Source organism: Oryctolagus cuniculus, chromosome 11, assembly GCF_051225735.1.
Source record: "Oryctolagus cuniculus isolate XC-2025 breed Fujian yellow rabbit chromosome 11, ASM5122573v1, whole genome shotgun sequence".
Lineage (NCBI taxonomy): Eukaryota > Metazoa > Chordata > Mammalia > Lagomorpha > Leporidae > Oryctolagus > Oryctolagus cuniculus.
The window spans coordinates 96331466-96350809 of record NC_142877.1 but is presented as its reverse complement, the minus strand read 5'-3'; the positions used below and the strand labels follow the sequence as shown (position 1 = coordinate 96350809).

At 42.7% G+C, this 19344-nt stretch overlaps 1 long non-coding RNA gene across 19 annotated transcripts in view; it reads left to right on the top strand.

Annotated features, from left to right (window-relative positions):
* Positions 1 to 19344, top strand: part of LOC103348347 (uncharacterized) — a 370913-nt gene that overhangs the window by 16981 nt on the left and 334588 nt on the right. For 4 of the 19 annotated variants that reach the window (XR_016216912.1, XR_016216913.1, XR_016216914.1 and 1 more), the window contains exon 3: positions 438 to 2466. The exons of 12 other annotated variants lie outside the window; for them this stretch is intronic. This is a non-coding gene — a long non-coding RNA (uncharacterized LOC103348347). Of the gene's footprint in view, positions 1 to 437; positions 2467 to 9497; positions 9651 to 10862; positions 11127 to 19344 lie in introns of those variants that run through there. 3 more of the 19 variants (XR_016216917.1, XR_016216915.1, XR_016216922.1) reach the window with 3 other exon arrangements.

The window sequence follows — 19344 nt, the reverse complement described above, 5'->3', positions numbered from 1 at the left end:
AGCTGAAAGCCAGCTCCTTCATTTACAGTATTTGCCATGTGGTCTTTGGCTCATTCTGTTTCTGTCTTCTCATTTGTCAGGTGGGGCTACTAACACTGTCTTATAGAGTTAGGGTAAAACATGTAAAGCACCTGGGGCAGGAGTCTGGCACAGCATCTAAAATACCACATCCCATATCTCAGTCCTCTGCTTTTGCTCCGCTTCCTGCTGATTTGCACCTCAGGAGATGATGATGAAGCCTCAAGTACTTGGACCCTTGCCCCGGTCCAGGAGATGCAGGTTGAGTTCCACTGGCTTTGGCCTGGCCCAGCCCTGGCCCAGCCCTGGTCATTGCAGGCATTTTGGGAAACAACCAGTGATGGAAGATGTCTCTCTTTCTCTCTCTGCCTTTCAAGAAAGATGAAAACAAATACATAATTTTTTTTTTTTTTTTGCAGTAAAGGATGTGGTAGCCACTCATTTTCATCAACAAGACTATCAGGAATGTATAAAATCAAACAGAAGAAGACATCACTGTTACTCGTGAACCTAAGTTATATTTGAAAGATGGAAGGGTTATTTGTACTGTTATATATACTGAGTCTGATTTCCTCATCTCACCTGGAAGGACACATGAACAGAGAACTTCCTGTACTCCCCTGGCATATTCTTCCCATTAACTAAATTCGCTCAATGGGCAACCTTCTAAGCCATTTGTACTGAGATGATCCAGTCTGCAAGAAGGTCTAAAACCCCTTGTGGCCCGAGAGCACTCCTTTCCCATACCACTCCCCTCTCGGGCCCTCCCACTACGCCCTTGAAAATCATTCCATGGAGCCTGTACAGGGAGTGAATAACTGCTCCTCACTCCACCCTCCTACAGAGACCGCATGAATTCCTCCTGTGTGACTGAGACTCCTCTGAATGTCTCTGACCCTGTGGGACTCAGCCTGAAAGTAAAACATCCCTTCCCGTCTGAGACCTTGCTGGCTCTCATTTCCAGGCTTCCCTTCACCCTGAGAGTGACAGCAGTAGAGTTAATTTTGTAGTGGTAGTTTCTCTTGCTGGCTCAGAGGAGAAGCTCAATAAAGATGTATTCATTGGAGAAAAAATGGTTTCAACCAAAGGATTCCTATCCTTAATAATGGTGTTCTAGGACTGAATTAGGACTAAGTTTTCAGCCATCTCCCAAATCCTTTCTTCTGCAAACTTCAGCACCTGTCCTTCTGACCCACCAGGAGGGTGCCCTCTTTGCTACTTTTCTCTGCTTGGAGTTCTTTTGTTATCTAATCTTTTCTACAACCCTGGAGGCTGGTTTTATCTTCCCTGCTTTACAACTGAAGCAGCTCAAGAGATATGAAGCTATCCTTCAAAGACTCAAATGGATTGGATTCCAGATTTGTCTGACCCCAAAGCCCAGTGCTCTTTCCACTGTTCTACACTATCCCCAAGAATAGAACTGTACTGTTACCTCAGGTGCACAAGATGGAACCCCAAAATTTTCACAAATAGGTTCGAAGCATGGGAGAAGTGGTGGAGTCAGTTTTGAATATGGCCAGTGAGCTTCAAATACTCACAACAGCATATTGTTGAGATTTTAGTTTCTTCTGGTTCTGTATTAAAACAATGAAGTCCACCAGGGGAGAGCAGAGCTGGTTAGCAGGGAGTTACACGGGGGTAGATGACCAGGAATTTATGCCAACGCTGCATTGCAACTTTATTCCCTCACCTGTCAGTTTGGTAATCGCTCCTTTCAATGAAGGACCAGGAAGGAGATGCTATGATGGCCACACGGAAGGTAAACTGCACACGGAGATGCCATGAACATTCCAAAAAGCCTTATGCATGCTAAAGCCATCCTAACTGTATATTCAATTAAGGTACCACCCCCTACTTCATGGAAGAGACTGATAATGTTAGGAGAGATCCATTTTGCTCTTGAACATGCTTGGGGATCTTTCTCAGGCCTCCTCCTCTTCTCTCACTCTCTTCATAGCCAACTCTCTGGCATACTTTTCCTTACTCTACTCATGACAACAGATCTCTCTCTATAGGGTGGCCAACATTCACATGTAAATGTATGTCCACGCTGCTCTCTCTTTTAAATAAATCCTGCCCTCACTTGTGCACTGTATTTTGCCTCTGCCTTGAATTCTTATTGTGGGGGCAAGAACCTGGAATAAAGATGGAAGACTGGGTTGATAACACCTGTAGCAAATCATTTACATCTCAAGCTTGTCAGTAAAAGCCCATATAAGTTTGGATAATGAGCTTGAGGCAAAGCAGACAGAATTCCCTGAGAGTTGGGAGGAGAAGGTCTGGTAGAGAGGAAGATAGGTAGACTTTAGAGATAAGGAGACTTGTCCAAGGTCTCAGAATGAAAAAAGAAAGGCATAGTTTGAGTCAATTCAGTGAGTTTGGAATAGATGCTGGGCCTAGACAAGGGAGAGCCTTCAGAAGGACAAGAGGAAGGGAAGCAGCCCCCAGGTAACTTGAAAATGCTTCTTCAGCATCAAGACCTAGGGCACTTGTCTTGGTTATGATTTTATTACTTGAGGTTTCACCTAGGACTTTTCTGCTTAGGAGTTCAAGTAGGTTCTAAGCATTTATCTGAATAATAATATGTGTTTATTTATTTGAAAGTCAGTTGCACACAGAAAGAAAGAGAGGCAGAGGCAGAGAGAGAGAGAGAAAGAGAAGTCTTCCATCCACTGGTTCACTCCCCAATTGGCCACAAGGGCCAGAGCTGTGCCGATCTGAAGCCAGGAGCCAGGAACTTCTTCCAGGTCTCCCATGCAGGTACAGGGGCCCAAGGGACTTGGGCCATCTTCCACTGCTTTCCCAGGCCATAGCAGAGAGCTGGATGGGAAGTGGAGCAGCCGGGACTCGAACCAGCGTCCCTATGGGATGCCGGCACTGCAGGTGGTGGCTTTAGCTGCTAAGCCACAGCTCTGGCCCCAGAAATATGTATTTTTGTAATTTTGACTTTGTACCTCCTACTCTGTGAGTAGCAGTTTCCAACTCTATTCAGAATAACAAAAAAAAAAAAAAAAAAAAAAAAAAGCCAGACTCAACAGATTTCCTGGATGCTACATACATGAGATGTTACTTTAAATATCAATTGTATTTTTTTTTAAGTCATGGGACTCGGTTCTTTTTTTTTTTTATTTATTTTTTTTATTTATTTATTTAATGAATATAAGTTTCCAAAGTACGAATAATGGATTACTATGGCTTCCCCCCCATACCGTCCCTCCCACCCACAACCCTCCCCTTTCCCACTCCCTCTCCCCTTCCATTCACATCAAGATTCATTTTCGATTATCTTAATATACAGAAGATCAGCTTAGTATACATTAAGAAAGGATTTCAACAGTTTGCTCCTACACAGAAACATAAAGTGAAAAATAATAGATGATTTTTTTTTAATGATGATGAAATCAGATCAGACCTATTGTCATGTTTAGAGACAGAGAGAAAGGTCTTCCTTTGCCATTGGTTCACCCTCCAATGGCCACCGCGCTCCGCACGCTGCGGCCGGCGCACTGCGCTGATCCGATGGCAGGAGCCAGGAGCCAGGTGCTTTTCCTGGTCTCCCATGGGGTGCAGGGCCCAAGCACCTGGGCCATCCTCCACTGCACTCCCTGGCCACAGCAGAGGGCTGGCCTGGAAGAGGGGCAAGCGGGACAGAATCCGGCGCCCCGACCGGGACTAGAACTCTGTGTGCCGGCGCCCCAAGGCGGAGGATTAGCCTAGTGAACCGCGGCGCCGGCCAGGGACTAGGTTCTAATATCCTTGCTGTCATTTGATAAGAAATCATTCAAACAGGCATAAATTTGTCTTCTAAATTAAAACAACCTCTTTTGGTATTATTCTCTTGGGCTTGTATTATCTACAGGGATGTGTTGAATTAGGTTTTGTTTTATGTCTTATGGAGCCAAATGTTAATTGTTTATAGTGCTAGTATTTTAATTTTTAAGAAGTTCATCTGTTTGATGTATGTTTTGCTCTTTTTGGGAGGCTTGCACATGTGTGTTATAGTAGTTTTCTAAAATAATTTACAGTGGTAGTTAAAGTCAAGAGATGTCATCCTTTTCATGTTTGCTACTGTAGGATGGCCACAGCAGGCTCAATGAAATATTTCTCTTTTTTTGACAGGCAGAGTTAGACAGTGAGAGAGAGAGACAGAGAGAAAGGTCTTCTTTTTCTGTTGGTTCACCCCCCAAATGGCTGCTGCGGCCGGCGCGCTGCGCTGATCCGAAGCCAGGAGCCAGGTGCTTCCATCTGGTCTCCCATGTGGGTGCAGGGCCCAAGCACTTGGGCCATCCTCCACTGCCTTCCCAGGCGACAGCAGAGAGTTGGACTGGAAGAGGAGCAACCGGGACTAGAATCCAGGGTGCCGGCGTTGCAGGCGGAGGATTAGCCTATTGAGCCGCGGCGCCGGCCCCAATGAAATATTTCTAAAAGATATAAATACCATGTTGTTTTAGTACTGTTAAAGTTTTTAAATCTTGAGACAGAAAGTTCAGGATGAGAGCAGAATTAGTTTGCCTGACTGGGGAGAGAATTTCTTTTTATAAAGGAGTTCATGACTGGGTGCAGTGTGAGTCTCTGAGGGCAAGCATTTTTAAGATCAGAAATCGCCCAAAGAAAGAACAATGGCCATCGTTAGAGGCAATTGCTGTATAAATGGCCTTTTTGTTTTAGAGAGTGCAGTTTATAGTCATTGAAAAAAAAATCCCATGTGCCATTTTCATTGTTTGCTCCATTTGTTTGCTTTCTGTGTAATTGAATTTCACACAAAGGAGGGAATGAAAACTATTTTCAGGTGCACCATTGTGTTTTCTCCAGATTCTTTAATTTCTTTATAGCGTAGCTCTTGTTAAGTGTTCTCCTCTGGGTGTGTGTTAGTGGTTTTTTCATGAGATTCAAAGAAGGGAATGACATTTCTTTTGAAACCAACCTCTGATTTGATTATTACATTTTTCTAAATAGCAGAAATTGGCTTTCAATCACATTTTGAGTTTCTTTTTTACTTCGTAAAAGAAGACTATTGAAATTAGTTGATGTGATTGTATTTTAAATTTCCTGGGGCTGTGTTTCCAGAATCACAGACACATGGACATACAGCACTCTGCCACACAAACATCATAAGAATGATGCAGGAGCAGCAGTTCTCAATCTGCATTTTCCTGTGTGCTTTGGTTAGTGTTTGGGTGCTTATACCTGGGGGAATAAATCTGGGGAAAAGTCAATACACCCCTCATTTTGAAGCAGCAAACCTTTGCTATTTGTGAATGGAATTAGGGTGTATGAGTAAATGGAGAACTTTGATAAGGCAACATTCCAAGGATCTCAGGGAAAGATAAGGAAAATGTTTTGCGTGGAGTTCAACTATGATCTCCTGGATGTGAGGAGTAGAACAGTTTTCCTTTAAGCTTATATGAATTTTGATTTTATAGCTTGGATGTTACTATCTAAAATCACAGGAGTAGAAAAATAAATAAATAAAAAAAAGAAAAAAATAAAATAAAATCACAGGAGTCAAAAGAAATACTTAAAAGCATTAAATTTTTGGTTTATTTTGACTTTATTTGAAAGGCAGATAGAGAGAGGTCTTCCATCTTCTGGTTCACTCTCCAAATGCCCATAATATCCAGAGCTGAGCCAGGCTAAAGCCAGGAATCCAGAACTCAATCCAGGTTTCCCATGTGGGTGGCAGGGACTGGACACCTTAACTGTCACCTTCTACCTCCCAGGGTGCTCAGTAGTAGGAAGTTGGATTGGAAGCCAAGGAGCTTGAACTTGAATCAGGCACTCTGATATGGGATATGTGAATCCCAAGTTTGCTGCATCAAATGCCAGCCCCAAAAGGCATTTTTTGAGCATAGATCTCTGAATCTTGTTATATCAGCTTTTAATTATCAATAGAAGGTTCTGTACAGATGCCAAATCACATAAGCCATTGAGAAGAGGCTAATGTAGTTACATGATTAAGGATAGTATTGATAAATTATAGGGAAAGGAACCATTTCTTGGGGGAAATTAACTGAAAATGACGTAACAGAGAAATGCATACTTTCATTTGTTTGTTCATTCATGCACCCAACAACTACTTGACATCTACTGTGTGCCAGGCACTTTGCTCGTTGTTGCATTGGGGTAAACCTGCAACAGTGGAACTAACAGACCTCAGCATACTACTGCCTCTTTTACAGACCGCATTCCACTGTAGTATGATTGCACTATGAGCAAAATGTAGTTTGATTTGAATGCAATTAGGAATCATCTTTATTTAATTGGACAATGTCATAATTTAAATAATAGAAAAATGTTCATTTGAATATAGGATGCGTAATCTTTATAAAATGCAAATCTAATTTCCCACTTAAAAGGTGCAGAAATGTATCTTTTTTTTTTCCAAGGCAGAGTTAGACAGTGAGAGAGAGAGACAGAGAGAGAGAGAGAGAGAAAGGTCTTCCTTCTGTTGGTTCACTCCCCAAATGGCCGCTACGGCCGGCGCTGCGCTGATCCGAAGCCAGGAGCTGGGTACTTCCTCCCGGTCTCCCATGCGGGTGCAGGGACCCAAGCACTTGGGCCATCCTCCACCGCCCTCCTGGGCCACAGCAGAGAGCTGGACTGGAAGAGGAGCAACCGGGACTAGAACCCGGGGTGCCGGTGCCGTAGGCGGAGGATTAGCCTAGTGAACCGCGGTGCCAGCCAGAAATGTATCTTATAAGTAAAATATTGGGGATGCTTATAAGAAGACTAGTCCTAAGAGAGAAATTCCTTTTCCTTTCCATTTCTCTCACAAGAGTTAATGGATGAGCAAGTGGGTTTCAATACCATCAATGTAGAGTTTAAGATTCAGACATTAAAAATAGCTTTGGAGGGGGCCCGCGCTGTGGCACAGTGGGTTAATGCCCTGGCCTGAAGCACCAGCATCCCATATGGGTGCCGGTTCAAGTCCCAGCTGCTCTACTTCGAATCCAGCTCTCTGCTATGGTCTGGGAAAGCAGTAGAAGATGGCCCAAATCCTTGGGCCCCTGCACCCACGTGGGACACCCAAAAGAAGCTCCTGGCTCCTGGCTCCTGACTTCGGATCAGCACAGCTCTGACCGTTGCAGCCAATTGGGGAGTGAACCAGCAGATGGAAGACTCTCTCTCTCTCTGCCTCCTCTCTCTCTGTGTAACTCATTCAAGTAAATAAATCTTAAAAAAAAAAAAAAAAACAAAACTAGGCTTGGGGCTGATGAGAGCATTTTGCCCTGGTATACTGTATTCATCTTTGTTCTTAGTATAAATCCTACATTACACATTTAGAGCACCTTAACACTGGGACACTTGAAATCAGTTTCCAATGATTGATTTTTATTTTTTTAATCTGGGTTGGCTTGTTAGGATTTGTGGACAATATGACAGGTGCAGGGACATAGTAGACTTAAAATTTATTTTGAGAGACAAGAGAGAGAGCTTACATCTGTTAGTTCTTTCCCCAAATGGCTAATGGCATGATGATGGGTTGGGACCAAAGTAGGGAGCCCAGAACTCAGTCCAGGTATTCCATGTGGGTAGCAGGAGCTCAAGTACTTGAGCCATCACCAGTGCCTCCTAGGATTTGTATTAGCAGGAAGTAGGAGTCAGGGGGCAGAGCTGGAAAGTGAGCCCAGGCACTGTGAGCTGGGATGCAGACATCTTCAGATCTAGGCCAAGTGGCTGTGCCACAACTTTGTTGTTGTTGTTAAAAGGAAAATTCTGAGATCCTGGCGTATAATTTATTGGCAGTATTATATTCATAACAGTCTAGGAATGGGGCTGGCACTATGGCATAGCGGGTGAGGCCACTGACTGCTTTGCCGGCATCCCATAATGGTGCCAGTTCGAGTCCTGGCTGCTCCACTTCTAATCCAGCTCTCTGCTATGGCCTGGGAAAGCAGTGGAAGTGGGAAAGCAGTGGAAGACAGCCCTAGTCCCTGGGCCCCTGCACCCACATAGGAGCCCCAGAAGATGTTCCTGGCTTCAGATTGGCACAGCTCCGGCTATTGCGGCCACTTGGGGAGTGAACCAGAAGATAGAAGACTTCTCTCTCTCTTTGCCTCTGCCTCTCTAACTCTACCTTTGCAATAAATAAATAAATAAATAAATAAATCTTTTAAAAAATTATGGATCTATGCAAGACTAATATTCAAAACTAATACTGTTCCAATAAACAGGATGATCGCTGTTGGGATCTCTGACATTTCTGTCATGTCTAGTGAGCAGAGTCACTGACAGTATTCACTCCAGGCTGCATTTTCTTCTTTAAAAATTTTTTATTTATTTGAAAGGCAGAGTTATAGAGAGAGGAAGAGACACAGAGAGAGAGTGAGAGAGAGCGCCTCCATCCACTGGTTCACTCCCGAAATGGCCCCAACAGCTGGGGCTGGGTCAGGCTGAAGCCTGGAGCCTGGAACTTCATGCGGGCTCCTTTGTGGCTGCAGGGGCCCAAGGACTTGAGGCTTCTGAAATGCATTAGCAGGGAGCTGGGTTGGAAGTGGAGAAGCCGGGACGCAAACCAGCACCCATATGGGAGGTTGGCATTACAGACAGCATCTTAACCCACTGGGCCACAGAGCCAACCCCTTCATAGCACTTTCAGCCTGTGGAAGACAGAGGTAACATCTCCTTCTGGAGCAAAGGACAGGCTTGTTTGCTGCCCATTTAAACACATACAACGTTCCTCTTCTGCAATGTGAAGTACTGCATATGCAGATGTCATTTGACCCCTTTCATGTCACTCTGTAGGGATGAGGACTCCTGGAACCACTGGAAGAAAGCACTGGTGCTCTGGCTATTGGTACTGCTGTCAGGAATAAAGTGCTTTCTTTTTTTCCTTCTTTTTTTTTTTTAATTTATTTATTTATTTGAAAGTTAGAGTTAGAGTTAGAGAGAGAGAGAGAGAGAGAGAGAGAGAGAGAGAGGTGTCTTCCATCTGCTGGTTCACTCCCTAATTGGCCGCAAGGGTCAGAGCTGTGCCGATCCAAAGCCAGGAGCCAGGAGCTTCTTTCAGGTCTCCCATGCGGGTGCAGGGGCCCAAGGACTTGGGCCATCTTCTGCTTTCCCAGGCCACAGCAGAGAGCTGGATCAGAAGTGGGGCAGCCGGGACCCGGACCAGCATCCATATAGGATGCTGGCACTGAAGGCAGCTGCTTTACCCACTACACCACAGCGCCAGCCCCGAGTGCTTTATTTCTGATGCAGGAGTATCATATATTTTATTAGAATTCATGAAATAATGGCAGAAGGACATGCTAATTCACAAGTAGGGTAAAATCTCAGATATTTCACAGTGCTGAATAGTCAGTAACAGATTCATAGGCAAATGATTTCTCCATGAAATAGTTCACATGGTCATATGTATATACTTATACTATATGTATAACTAATACAAGAAGTGAAAGTGCCTGTTAATCTTCTAAAATAATACTTCAGATTTTCAGTGTCGTCTTTCCCCCACTCCCATTTAAATTGTTAACTAGAAGCCAACTTCTTGGGTAATGAAAGAAGACATTAATTGGATCATTCATCCTTATAAATTCCCTGATGGACCAGAAGATATCAGTCATTACAAAAATCATCATAATAAAAGAGAGATGAAAAAGCCAAGTCTGGGATCTGCTTTGGGCTGTGAAGTAAGTTGGCAACCTGGCCTGTGCTAGAACATTTCTTTTAGTTCAAGTCTCTTCCAGGATGCTTGTTAAGGATGACTTAGTGTCATATTTTCTTTGCTTGTTAGATGGGAGCATTATGTTTTCTATAACTTCAAAAGATGACAGAATAGGACTTGGGGTGGTAGGGTGGCAGAGTGGTTAAGAATAAAACATCTGGAATCAGCCAGAGTGGGTTTGTGTTCTGGATCTACCTGTATAACCTTTGAGAAAATTATTTTAACTTCTCTAGGTCTTAGTTTCCTTACCTTTAAAATGGGAATTATGGCACTATGCCCTTCTCGCTAAGAGTGATAAAACAGGGTCACTCACAGTGCAAGGCACATAAGCTATGCTAGTTGTTATTACTTGATTCTTGTTGAATACATGCCTGACAACTAGTGAATCAGAAAGCTGATCAGTGAGTAATATAATAGCAATGTGCAATAAATAATGTGGATTAGCATTATTCATCACTCAAACAGAGACAATTGTAGATTGACCAATTGAATCAACAGTGTGGCTCACATGGGTCCCCTGAGCATTTCTGTGGTTCCTTTTCAGGTCTTGCTTTAAGTTAAGGATATTCATGGCTCTTCCATAAATGATTTTTCTCCTTATCTTCAATTCAGCTTTCAGGGACCCCCCCATCCCCCCCATCACAATAAAATAGGAAAGCCAAATTCCTAGTTAAAGAACAGGTTTTGGTTTTGCTTTAAAAAATATTTTACATATTTTATTCACTTGAGACGCAGAATGATGGAAAGATCTTCTATCCACTGGTCACTTCCCAAATGTTTCTAACAACCAGGGCTAGGCCAAGCCAAAGCCAGGACCCAGGAACTCTATCTGGGTCTCTCACATAGGCAGCAGGAACCCAAGTACTTGGGCCAAAGGCATCACTTTTACTTTGTCCAGAGCCATATCCAAGAATGTTCCTTGTTCCTTTACTGTTTGCATTAAACAAAGTCAGTAAATGAGCTTATTATCCCTGTTAATTTAGTCACATAGTTCTCAAAAGCTACCAATCAAATTCCTTGAATTTTTAAAAATTAAATACCTATGGTGATTAGCAAAAAAAATAGCAGTGTAAGGGCTGGCATTGTGGCGCAGCTGGTTAAGCCACCACCATCTGTTACACTGGCATCCCATATCAGAGTGGTGACCCAAGTCCATGTTGCTCTGCTTCTGATCCAGCTCCCTGCTATTGTGCCTGGGAAAGCAACAGAAGATGGCCCACCTGGGGCCCTGCCATCCATGTGGAAGACCTAGATGGAGTTCCTGGATCCTGGTTTTGATCTGAACCAGCTCTGGTTGTTGTGGCCATTCAGGGAGTGAACCAGCAGATGGAAGATCTCTTTCTCTCTGTCTCTCCCTCTCTCTGTCACTCTGCCTTTCAAATAAATAAAATAAATCTTAAAAGAAGATTTTGGAAAATATGGCTAAGTGATTCTCAATACAATAGACAAATCACATGTTTACTATTCCTAGGAAAGTTAAAAAAATGAGTATAATGTTTCTCTTAAAGCAAAGTATAATAAAAGTTATTATTCTGACATGTTCTCCTTAAATCTTTGGTTTTTTTTTTTTTTTTTTTTTAACTTTTATTTAATGAATATACGTTTCCAAAGTACGAATAATGGATTACTATGGCTTCCCCCCCATACCGTCCCTCCCACCCACAACCCTCCCCTTTCCCACTCCCTCTCCCCTTCCATTCACATCAAGATTCATTTTCGATTATCTTAATATACAGAAGATCAGCTTAGTATACATTAAGTAAGGATTTCAACAGTTTGCTCCCACACAGAAACATAAAGTGAAAAATAATAGATGATTTTTTTTAATGATGATGAAATCAGATCAGACCTATTGTCATGTTTAATCCCAGTGAGAGTCAAGTTGGGAGTTGATAGTTTCTATTCTTTTCTTTTTTTTTTTTTTTTTTACAGAGGATCAGTTTAGTATGCATTAAGTAAAGATTTCAACAGTTTGCACCCCCATAGAAACACAAAGTGAAATATATTATTTGAGTACTCGTTATAGGAATCTTTGGTTTTATAAAAAGATCATGTTTTCTTATCAAATATTGGTTATAATACCAATTACTGAATTTTTGAATGTTTTTTGATAAAAAGCAAAAAATGTATTGATTTCTAATTATTTTAAATAATTATTTACAAATTTTAATTGATTTGAGTGAGCAAGAGAGAGAGGGATTGGTCTCCCATCCAGTGGTTTACTACTCAAATGCCCACAACAACCAGTGCTGAGCCAGGCCAAGACTAGGAGCCAGGAACTCAATCTGGGCCTCCCCTGTGACTGGCAGGGACCCAAGCAGCTGAGCCATCACCTGCTGCCTCCCAGGGTGAGCATTAGCAGGAGGCTGGAATTGAGAGTGAGGTGAGCACGTGAACACAAGTACATTGATATGAGCTGCAGGCATCCCAAAAAGAGTCTTAACTGCTGTGGCAAACACTACCCCTTAATTCTTTTTTGGAAAAAAAAAAAAAAAAACCCTGGGTTTTGAAGTCTGAAATCTGAGATTTAGGGATAGCTACAATAACGAACATTTATGGAAGGTTTACTGAGCCATGCCCTCTTCTAAGAGCTTTACAAATATTAATCTATTTAACTCTTACAGTAACCATTGGAGATGAGAACTGATGGTACAGGTAGTACATAGATAAGGAAACAGAGGAACACAAAGGTTGAACAACTTGCCCCAGGTAGTGCAGCTCAAACCCAGGATTCAGAAAAGGTCAATTACTTTAAAAGACCATTATGAATTGTGCTTCAGTACCTTGATAGCTGTGAGATCTTGGCAACTCATTTTCTCTTTCTGAGCATTAGATTTCCTGTGTGTAAAATGGAAATTATTACCTTGCAGGCTGTTATGAGGATTATATGACATACATTTAGGCACTCAATAAATGTTGACATAAAGGGAGTGTGGCTAATTTAGACAGGGGAGTCAGGGAAGGCCCCACCAAGTTAATTCTCTTTAGCCATCACCCAAAATATCGGAGGTAATTTCAGATATTTCAGGTCATAGACAAATAGGAAAGTGTTAGACTCTTTGATTCAGAAAATCCCTAACTTGGTATCTACTCAGAATATTACAACATATATTAATGATAATGTCCTGACAACATCCTGGATAATTTTTTTTTTTTTTTTTAGATTTTATTTATTTGAGAGATAGAGTCACAGACAGTGAGAGGGAGAGACAGAAGGAAAAGTCTTCCATTGGTTCACTCCCCAGATGGCTGCAATGGCTGGAGCTGTGCTGATCCGAAGCCAGGAGCCAGGAGCTTCTTCCGGGTTTCCCACACGGGTGCAGGGGCCCAAGGACTTGGGCCATCTTCTACTGCTTTCCCAGGCCAAAGCAGAGAGCTAAATTGGAAGAGGGACAGCCAGGACTGCTGCTCAGCTCCTGCCACCAATAACAACTGCTGTGTCATCAGACCATACTCCATTGTGTCTACCATCATCCTGTACTGCCTCCTTATTCCTTAGGGATTTTTAGCTCTAGGCTCCTCTTACCTGCGTGATTTCTATCATACATCATGATGATTGTTTTATCCTTATAGATAATTTTTAGTATCTAGTGCCATGGTTCGAATGTCCCCTACAAACTCATGGTGAAACATACCCCAGACTCATATGTTAACATATTTGGAGATAGAGACCTTAGGAAGCAATTGGGATCAGAAGAGATTGTCAGGGCAGGGCTCTCATGGTGGAACTGGTGATTTTCTGGGAAGGGGAATGGAGATCTGAACTGGTACATGCTTGTTCTCTCTCCCCATGAGGTGCCCTCTGCCATGTTGGGATGCATTAGGAAGGCCCTAATTGGATGCTGAATGGATGCCAGCACCAGGCTCTTGGATTTCTCAGCCTCCTGAACCACAAGCCAAATAAGCTTCTGTTTATCATTTACCCACTCTCAGGTATTTTGTTATAGCAATAGAACACAGGCTAAGACAACTGCTGTTCTATTTATTTATGTATTTTTAGAGATTTTATTTATTTATTTGAGAGAGAGTTACAGACAGAGAGAGGGAGAGACAGAGACAAAAGTCTTCCATCCACTGGTTCACTCCCTAAATGGTTGCAGCGGCCAGAGCTAGGCCAATCCAAAGCCATGAGCTTGTTCTCGGTCTCCCATGTGAGTACAAGGGTCCAAGTACTTGGACCATCTTCTACTGCTTTTCCAGGCCATAAGCAGAGAGAACTGGTTTGGGAGTGAAGCAGCCAGCAAATGAACCTGTGCTCATATGGGATGCTGGCACCACAGGTGAAGGCTTAGACAAGTTAAGCCATAGCGCTGGTTCCAGACATCTGTTCTTGGTGTTCTTTGGGTTCCCTGTCGCTCCCCCTCTTCGTGGAGGAGCAACACAGGACCCTGCGCTGTTCTTTCGTCTGCTCGGCCCTCCCCGGGTTTGCTGCTGGTTCTTCCCGGGTTGGCTACTATCCCTTCCACCTCCGTGGAAGGGCAGTTCCCCCTGGCCGCATTCCCCACTTCCGCAGGGGAGCGGCACACCGCCGGCCGGTTCTTCTCGGGGGCTGCACAGGTGTTCCTTCAGCTAGATATTCCCCTTAGATGTTCCCCGGTGCATGCCGTCTCTCTCCTCCTTTATAGTCCTCCTCTGCCAATCCCAACTCGGCTGCCCACACGCCGAGTACGCTGCTCTCCTCCAATCAGGAGCAGGTCCTACAGTTTATTGGTTGAACTGGAGGCAGCTGTGCGGAAGCTGTTTACTTCTCTCCCAGCGCCATATTGTGGGAGAGCAGATGCATAGAATAAGTCTTAATTCCAGTAACTCAGTCCAGTCCGAGCTGCTCCCCACATTCCCTCCCTCAATGAGCTTGCCTTCTATTCTACCTCATGCTGCTCAATCCCATGATCATTCCTGAGACTTGGTCATTACTGAGAAATGCAGCCTATCTAAAATCTCAGTTTCAAGTACTAGCTATTATTTTTACTATTATTATTTTGTAGAATTTGTTGAACTGGACCACTCAGTAGTTGAATCACTTCATATGAGTTATGTTCTTTCAGCTTCACTTGCTGTGTTCAGGGGCTGTTGTGTGGGTTAATTGGAATCGGATGTTAATGACAGGATACCACAGAGTGCAGCAAGAAGAGCTGTTGCATGGAACTATTAGGACATTGAAATTAAGCTGTGTGGTGGGCCTTTATCCTAGTGGCTATGATGCTGTGTCCTTTACCAGGTGGCCTGGGTTCAATTCCTGACTCCAGCTCCTGACTTCAACTTCTCCAAAACGTAATAGATGAGGCTCAAATAGTTGGGTCCCTAGGGGCAGGTGTCTGGCATAGCAGTTAAAGTGCCTCTTGGGATGCCTGCATCCCATATTGGAGTGACAAGTTAGAGTTCTGTCTTCACTTTCCATTCTAGCTTCCTATTAATGTACACCCCAGGAGGCATCAGATGATGGTTCTAGTACTTGGGTCCTTGCTACTCACATGGGAGACCCAGATTGAGTTCTAGCCCCGTGCTTTGGTCTGTTCTAGCTCCAGTTGATGGAGGCATTTGACGAGTGAACCAGTGGGTAGAAGATTTATTCATCTCTGACTTTCAAATAAATGAAAATAAATCAATTGAAAAAAGGCCTTTGCCACCCACTTAGGGGACCTGGTTTGAGTTAATGGCTCTTGGTCTTGGCCTGACTCAGCCTTGCATGTTGCAGGTATTTGGGCAGTGAACTAGCAATGGGAGGTCTATTTTTCTACTTATCTCTGTCTTTGTGCCTCTCAAAGAAAGAGAGAAAGGTAAAGCCTGAGAGAAAGAGGAGTGTAGAACAATATTCCATTCTGGAAAAGAGGGTAGCAGACTGCACCGCAGAAGGCAAGGCTCTGGCTGAGGAACAGTAAGTGGATTGTTAATGAAAGACCTGCAGTCAGCATGGGCAAAAGATGGAGACCAAAGGCAGCCCTGGGATCACACAGAAGAGGCTGTTCTAGAGCACATAGTAGGGGCTGAGTAAATATTGGTTGAAAAAATGAATGCATTTTGTGACTCTAAGCTTGAGGTTTTGTTACTATTTTCTTAAACTGTTTTGGATCAAGCAATGTGAGATGTCACATTTTAAGCAGGTGTGGATGTGGGGAAGGGCAAGACTGCTGAAGGTGTATTTTTTGTGTTTGTGCAAATTAGAAGGGGCTCCAGGTCTGGGCAGATGGATTAGCAAAGGGCTTAATTTTTTTTTCTAAAGTCTAAACAGCTGTCTGGTAGCAATATGTGAATTGGATTTCCATACCCTTATCTTCCTGGCTAGGTTGGGGTAGGTAAGATAATAATGTGGTAAGATTCTAAAATCAGTTTGTGAGCAACACCCTGTACCCCTATATGTCCTTATATTGCTTGGATCTGGGTCCCCGCAGTCACAGAAGCCAAAATACTTTTCTTAGATTTTCTGCTATGGTCTTCCTTTTGCTGTAATAGTTGACACTGAGGTCTAGTTTGAAATTGAGAGTTGGATGATTGGAAGTGTGGGTCAGGAATTTTTATTTGCTGAGGACAAAAAAAAAAAAAAAACAAAGAATAAAGAGATAATAGTTTATGATGGATTCCTCTTTATTTAATTTTGACATCTTTAGAGACCCTTACGTCATTTTCAATCCTTAAAACAATCTTTCCAGGAAATACTGATCGTTATTATTCTTACTGAAGTCCAAAAAGTTCCTGTAAATTGGGGAACACCCAGAGTAAGGACTGGGCTCCATATTTGCTCTATTTTCTGTTGAGCTATATGGCTAGGTATAAACTCACTGAATTTGAGCATTGTTTTATCTTTTCACATTAAAAGAAAATTTTAACTTATGTATTCAAATTTTGTTTAGTATTTTATTTAAATACAGTATATATACCAAGAAATGCACATAGATGTATAGATGAATGAGTGTTTTGGTCATCTGATCACACTCATATGAAGAGCAAAGCATTGCTAGTATCCCAAGAACCCTCACTATTCCCCTCTATCTTTTTTTTGAATATGTGAAATGAGAGTATATTTTCATTTATATGGTAAGATTCAGTGAAGCATGTTTGTAACTATCTACAAAATGATCTGACATCCACCACCTTTTAAATATCTGTATATTAACTACCACAATTAAGAGAAAATGTGATATTTGTCTTTCTGGATCAGGCTTATAATGTTCTCCAGTTGCACCCATTTTGTTGCAAATGTCAGGATTTCATTCTTCTTAATGGCTGAGTAATATTCTGTTGTATATATATGTACACACCACATTTTGTTCAGTCATCAGTTGATGGGCATCTAGGCTGATTCTATATCTTAGCTATTGTGAATTGAGCTGCTATAAACATAGGAGTGCAGTTATCTCTTTCATAGCCTGACTTCGTTTCCTTTGGATGTCCCAGGTTAGGGATAGCTGGGTCATATAGAAGATCTATTTTTAGTTTTCTGAGGAATCTTCATACTGTCTTCTGTAGTGATTGTACCAGTTAGTATTGCCCCCACCCCACCCCCAAACAGGGTACCTTTTACTCCACATCTTTGCCAGAATTTTTTGTTTTAATTTTTTGACAGGCAGAGTGGACAGTGAGAGATATAGACAGAGAGAAAGGTCTTCCTTTGGCGTTGGTTCACCCTCCAATGGCCTCCGCGGCCGGTGCACCGCACTTATCTGAAGCCGGGAGCCAGGTGCTTCTCCTGGTCTCCCATGGGGTGCAGGGCCCAAGCACTTGAGCCATCCTCCACTGCACTGCCGGGCCACAGCAGAGAGCTGGACTGGAAGAGGGGCAACCGGGACGGAATCCAGTGCCCCGACCGGGACTAGAACCTGGTGTGCCGGTGCCGCAAGGTGGAGGATTAGCCTATTGAGCCGCGGCACCGACCCTTTGCCAGAATTTGTTACTTTTGATTTTTGGATGAGAACCATTCTAACTGGGGTGAGGTGAAACCTCATTGTGGTTTTTATTTGCATTTCCCTGATGGCTAGTGATCCTGAGCATTTTTTCGAATGTCTGTTGGTCATTTGAATTTTACCCTTTGAAAAATGCCTGTTTATATCCTTTGCCCATTTCTTAACTGGATTGTTTATTTTGTTGTTGTTCAGTTTCTTGAGCTCTTTATAGGTTTCTAGATATTAATCCTTGATCAGTTGCATCGTTTGCAAATATCTTCTCCCATTCTGTTGGTTGCCTCTTTAGTGTTGAGTGTTTCCTTTGCAGTGCAGAGCTTCTTAGCTTGGTGTAATCCCAATTGTGTATGTTTGCTGTTATTGCCTGTGCATCTGGGATCTTTTCCAAGAAGTCTTTGCCTATGTCAATGTTTTGCAGGGTTTCCCCAATGTCTAGTAATTTGATGATGTCAGATCATAGATTAGATCCTTGATCCATTTTGAGTTGATTTTTGTGTAACGTGTAAGGTAGGGATTTATTTCAGACTTCTGCATGTGTAGATCCAATTTTCCCAGCACCGTTTATTGAAGAAACTGTCCTTTCTCCAGAGATTGATTTTAGCTCATTTGTCAGAGATTACTTGGTTGTAGATGTCTGAATTAATTTCTGAGATTTCTATTTTGTTCCAATGGTCTATATGTCTATTTCTGTGCCAGTACCAGGTTGTTTTGATTATAACACCCTTTAGTACATCTTGAAAATCTGGTATCATGATGCCACCAGCTTTTCTTTTATTATTTAAGCTGACTTTGGCTATTTGAGGTATTTTGTGTTTTCATATGAATTTTAGGGATTTTTTTTCTAGATCTATGGAGAATGTCTTTGTAATTTTGATTAGGATTGCATTGAACCTATAATTGTTTTGGGTAGTATGGAATTTTGGTGATATTAATTCTTCCAATTCATGAACGGGGAAGATTTTTCCATGTGTGTGTGTGTGTATGTGTGTGTTGTCCTCTATTTCTTTCATGAATGCTTTGGCCAGGCCAAAGCCAGGAGCCTGGAACTCCCTCAAGGACTCTCATGTAGGTGGCAGGTGTCCAAGCACTTGGATCATCTTCCTCTGGTTTCCCAGATGTATCAGGGATTTGGAGCAGCTGGACTTGAACTGGGGCTCCGATATGGGATGCTGTTGTCACAAGTCGTGACTTGATGCTCTAAGACACAACATTGGCCTTTAAAAGCCTTGTCTTGAAGATGACAGGGAGAGGGGCATGCATGTAACATTCTTAGAACAGAAGCTGGAATATTAGAAGTGTTAAATCACATTAGTCATTTGACTGTCATTAATATTAATCTCTGCCAAGGGACTGAGTGGCCACTAAAATGCAGTGCTACCCTCACCAATATTCTTTTCTTAAACAACTTTTTAGTAAACTTTCAAGTGTCGAATGACTTTACGTTTATAGGGAAGTTGCAGGGTAACACAGGAGTCTCCCCATATCACTTACCCATGTCTCACGTTACTGCGGTACATCTGTCACAACTAAGATACCAGCATGGGTGCATTCCAGTTTGCTAAATACAGACCCTGTTCAGGTTTCACCAACGCCCTGTTTCTGTTCCAGGATACCACAGTGAGTTTGGCAAAGGCTTCATTCTGCACCTGACAATCCCTTTTGCTGTTAGCTTTAGACCTGCCCTCTGCTTGTGAGACAGAGACTACTTGATGTGTGCCAGTTATGGTGTTGGCTGCTCAGTGCCCTTCCCTTTTTTTTTTTGAC